Here is a 5543-nt window from a genome sequence, read left to right as displayed (position 1 = left end):
GGGTTGGAGACTTTTGATTGGATGTTTCCATGGAGATGTGATCACTCAATTGTGGGCGAGATCTTTTATTGGATAATTTCCATGGAGGTGCGGCCCCGCCCATTCAGCACGGGCCTTGATTAGTTTACTGGAGCACTGTATAAGCTCAGACAGAAGGAGCAAGCTTGCTACAGCCAAGAGGGACACTTTGAAGAATGCACAGAAGCTGAGAGAGTAGCTGTAGATGAGAGACAGTTTGAGGACAGCCATTGAAAGCAGACTCTTGCTCCAGAGAAGCTAAGAGAGGACAAACACCCCAAGAAAAACTGAGTGACATTTTTGAGGAACTGCAGCCTAGAGAGGAACATCCTGGGAGAAAGCCATTTTGAATCCAAAACTCTGGAGCAGTTGCCAGCCACGTGCCTTCCCAGCTAACAGAGGTTTTCCATACACCATTGGCCATCCTCCAGTGAAGGTACCCAATTGTTGATGACTTACCTTGGACACTTTATGGCCTTAACACTATAACTCTCTAACCAAATAAATCCCCTTTATAAAAGCCTGTCTGTTTCTGGTGTTTTGCATTCCAGCAGCATTAGCAAACTAGAACACCTAAAATAGGACATTGGCATTCATAACAGAAGTAATCCAAAAGAATAGATGCTTGAACTACATCCAGCAGGAAACTTATTCCCATTTTCTTTTTATCATTCAGTCCCTTTGATTAGAAATGCTTCTACTGTTGTGGACGAACTTGATCTTTTTTGAAATGTGCTAGCCACTGCTTTTCTGTTTCTGCCACAGTAGCAATAAAGAGTTGTGTAAGGATATCTTTATCTAAATTCCTGCCAGTAAAGAATTCTCTATTTGTCCTCTCAGTATCATCTTTCTAGCTTACTGGAGTCTCCTCCAGATCATAAAGCTCATGGACACCTTGGACAGTTACTTGTTGTGGTTTGTCTTTGATTGACACAGCCCTTTAGTCGTATGACTTCCATGAAATGATTGTCCTTGTTTCTCACATTCTCTTCCCACAGGAGATTCTGAATAAATACATTTAAACTTTCTTCCTTTGCATTTCCTGGCACTTCGAATGTGATTGTAACAATATTCTGATCAAGATGAGGTTGTGTTGCTGGCACATGCTGAAGTTTTTTCTGCAAGCTTATTCCAGAGAGACTGTCAAAGGCATGAAGATCTAATATGTTAGAGAAGTCAACTCTTGACCTTTGTGTTTCCAAAATTTTTCCTAATCCATTTATTGATAGGAGACGATTTGTTCCATAGTGGCGGCTGGCTGGGAAAGATGGAAGTTAGTGCTCCTCCCTTAATCCAGTTTTTAATTGGGTCATTTTGTTTTTGTTCGAGAGATGTAAGAGTGCGTAATATATTCTGAATATTAAGCGTGTATGAGATATATGATTTACAACTATTTTCTTCCATTATGTACTTTGTCTTATCCATTTGTTGATAATATCTTTGATGCACAAAATTCTCAATTTATATGAAGTTGAATTAGTCTATTGTTTCTTTTGTTGGTTGTGCTTTTGGAGTAATACCTTAGAATCCATTGCTTAATCCAAAGTGATCAACCATGTGGAATGCAGCAAGAAAGATTTGGGCAATGGTAAAGTCATTATGACCTTAGGCTGGCATCCCACAGTCTCATTCAGATGTCAGCTCCATTTATTCAAATGCCAAGTGCTAATCTAGCCTGCACCCTCAGCACACCCTCATACTCACCACAGTCATTGTTATGTCCCCTGGACTCCTTCAGAGTTTAAACCATTCATTCTAATTGTGCCCCAACCCACTTTGAAATTATAGGCACAGATTCGGATGTTCTCCACACTCATTGTTTGGGGTCCATTGTATTTGCCAATGACACAACAGAGACAGCTGGAGTCAGTGCAGTTCTGTCTTTGCAGGGGTAAGTGCAGGTGCCCACAAGTGTTAAACTCAAAAGTGTTAAACAGCTTATCTCGTGGTTTTTATATACCAGAAGTGAAGACAACCTTTGTTTTTCTCTCATCTCCTGGTAGGGCCAATATCCCCTAAGGATTGTGAGGTAATGCTGGATTTTGCTGTTTCAGTGTCCCTGCCATGCCCCTTTGCTCACCTTTAGCCTTTTTGTTCCCATGAGACATGCACCCAAACTGATGAGTATCTGTTGTGTGCAAAGGTTTAGATTGCTTTGTTCCATATTTCCTAATGATCTTGAGACAGAGGCACTTACAATAAAGAGAGGGAATACTCAGTGGCATAAATCCTCAACAAAGTGAGACACAGAGCATACTGGGAGGGGCGAGCCCTAAAAAGGACCTCTTTTCTTTGAGACTGGAGGAAAGGATTGTGTGAGTAGAGTCAAGTTTGGAGATGACAACGGAGGAAGTATTCTTTTAATGGCCTCTGTTTGCTCTAAACACAGAGGTTCTTAATCCACAGTCCAGAGACCCCTTGGGAATCAGTGAATAGAATTTGAACCATGGACCTGGATGGGGGAAAATTGTATCTTTATTTTCACTGTCACTAAAAGATATTTAGCATGTCTTTTTTTTTTCTTTTTTTACATTTTATTTTGAAATAAATTCAAAGTTATAGGAGCAGTTGCAAAAACAATACAAACCCCATACACAGAACTCCAGCATTCCCTGACCCCCCCCGATACCCCAATCCACTAAATTTAACATGTTGTCACACCGCTATTTCTTTCCCTCCCTCCCTCCCTCCTTCCCTCTCTCCCTATCTATCATCCATCACCTATTGCTCTGTCTTCTGAACATATGAGAGCTAGCTGCACACATCCTTGAACAAACACTATAATTCACATATACAATTCCCATGAACAAGAACATTCTTTTATGCAATCCCATTAAGCGCAGCTAAGAAGTACAAGAGATTCAACAATGATACAAAGCTTACATTCTATATTTCCTTTTCCTTATGTCTCAACTGTGTCCCTTTGAGCCTCCTGTCCTCCATCCGCAGACCCCATCCAGGGTCATCCTTGGCATTCAATTGTCATCTATTTAGACTGTCTTTTTTTTTTCTCAATTGTGGAAACATATATACAGCCTAAATCTTCCCATTCCACCCCCTCCCTAGCATTCCATTAGTGGGATTAATCACATTTAGAATGTTGTAATGCTATTACCTTCCCACCATCCATTACTAGAAATTGCCCTTCACCTCAAACAGCAACCCTACACTCATTTCTTAACTCTCCATTGCCCCTTCCCCCATTTCTCTTAACCCATACTGTACTTTTCATGTCTATGGTCATATTCTTTGATACTTTCTTTGTGTTTACTGTGGGGCTTAAAATTAAACTTTTAAATCCATAACCATCTTGTTTTTCTTTGATACCAACTTAATTTCAATAGGACACATAAACTATGTACCTATACTCCTCCATTCCCCCACCATTATATAGTTCTTGTTAAAAATTACATATTTTACATTGAGTTCAATACCGCTGATTTGTCATTAGAGTTTGTGTATTTTATATCATGTAGGAAGTAAATAGTGGAGTTACAATTCAAAAATTATTGACTTCTATTTGTATTCCATTGTGGTCAGAGATTGTGCTTTGAATATGTTCAATTGTTTTTTTTTTTTTTTAATTTCTTGAGGCTTGTTTTATGTCCCAGCATATGGTCCATTCTGGAGAAAGATCTGTGATCACTAGAGAAAAATGAGTGTCCTAGTGATTTGGGATGTAAGGTTCTATATATGTCTGTTAAAATTCTCTATATCTCTTTCTCCTTTCTTTGTTTCTCTGTCGGTAGGGCTTCCTTTAGTATCTGAAGTAGGGCAGGTCTTTTATTGGCAACTTCTCTCATCATTTGTTTCTCTGTGAAAAATTTAAGCTCTCCCTCAAATTTGAAGGAGAGTTTTGCTGGATAAAGTATTCTTGGTTGGAAATTTTTCTCTCTCAGAATTTGAAATATGTCATGCCACTGCCTTCTCGCCTTCATGGTGGCCGCTGAGTAGTCACAACTTAGTCTTATGTTGTTTCCTTTGTATGTGGTGAATTGCTTTTCTCTTGCTGCTTTCAGAACTTGCTCCTTCTCTTCAGTATTTGAGAGTCTGATCAGAATATGTCTTGGAGTGGGTTTATTTGGATTTATTGTATTTGGAGTTCGCTGAGCATTTATGCTTTGTGTATTTATATTGTGTAGAAGGTTGGGGAAGTTTTCCCCAACAATTTCTTTGAATACTCTTTCTAGACCCTTACCCTTCTCTTCCCCTTCTGGGACACCAATGAGTCTTAAATTTGGATGTTTTATTTTATCTATCATATCCCTGAGATCCTTTTCAATTTTTTCAATTTTTTTCTCCATTCTTTCTTTTGTTCTTTCATTTTCTGCTCTGTGGACCTCTAAGACACTGAGTCGTTGTTCAACTTCCTCTAATTTTGTATTATGAGTATCCAGAGTCTTTTTAATGGCCAACAATTTCTTTTATTTCCATAAGATCTATTTTTTTATTTAATCTTGCAATTTCTTCTTTATGCTCTTCTAGGGTCTTCTTTATGTCCCTTTTATCCTGTTCCATGGTCTTCTTCATGTCTTTTATATACTTTGCCATGTTTTCGTTCCTTGATTGTGATTGTTTGATTAATTGTGCCAAGTACTGTGTCTCTTCTGATATTTTGATTTGGGTGTCTGGGATCGGGTTCTCCATATCATCTGGTTTTATCATATGCATTAAGATTTTCTGTTGTTTTTGGCCTCTTGGCATTTGCTTTGCTTGATAGGGTTCTTTCAAGTTGTAAAAAAAAAATACCAATCTAATTTTTCAGAAATACAAGTTGGTGGCGTACACTTTCTCCAATTAACCAGCAGATGGCTTCTGCGAGTCACCTATACCCCTCAAGTCAGTTCTCCCCAACTCTGTCTCTGTGGTGTGTGGGGAAATGATTTTTGTGGGGTTCAGTTGGTGAACTCAGTTTGGGTTTGTTGTTGGAGCCGTCTGCCCTGAACGTGGTTCGTGTGTCTGGGTGGTCAGGGAGGCAGGGCAGCTTTAGTATTCAAACTTCCCAGGTGTTCCCAGAGATTCAAGGCTGCTGCAAGAGTCTAAGCCTTCATTTCAGTTCTGCCCCAGACCCTCTCTGTCGCTGACCCACAAACCACCGGCATTGACGTAGCGTCCCTGGGTTTTCTGAGTGGGCCCCCCTTCTCAGCTGTGATCTTCCAGGACCTCTGCTGAGGGAAGGCTGTGCTACGTCACTAGTGCACATCGTCCCTCAAGGGAAGCCCCGGGCTGCCGGGCCGTGCAGGGGCACTCTCTGCCTGATGCAAAGATTAGCCTATAATTCTTGACTGGTGTAAGTTCTGAATGAAAGGCAGATAGTAGCGCTGGGCCCCACCCCTTTCCTCTTAGAGAAGATAGACTCCTTAGGGGGAGGTCATTAGCATTTCAGTGGTCTCTCTCTGCCTGTGCCACACCCCTGTCTGAGTCACAGAACTGGGAACTGAAAATGGCTGAGGCTTTCTCCACTGAGTCGAAAAAGGAACAGAGCTAGTCCGAGGCAACCCTCCAGCTCTCCAAGGTCAGCCGCC

General features: G+C 40.7%; 1 pseudogene; it reads right to left on the bottom strand.

The window, feature by feature from the left end:
• Nucleotides 1-715: 715 nt before the first annotated feature.
• LOC119522152 lies at nt 716-2126 on the bottom strand (annotated as a pseudogene).
• Between the last annotated feature and the right edge of the window lie 3417 nt (nt 2127-5543).

The sequence above is a fragment of the Choloepus didactylus genome, chromosome X (genome assembly GCF_015220235.1).
Source record: "Choloepus didactylus isolate mChoDid1 chromosome X, mChoDid1.pri, whole genome shotgun sequence".
NCBI classification, from domain to species: Eukaryota; Metazoa; Chordata; class Mammalia; order Pilosa; family Megalonychidae; genus Choloepus; species Choloepus didactylus.
The sequence above is the reverse complement of the archived record's forward strand: the minus strand, read 5'-3'. Positions and strand labels throughout refer to the sequence as shown.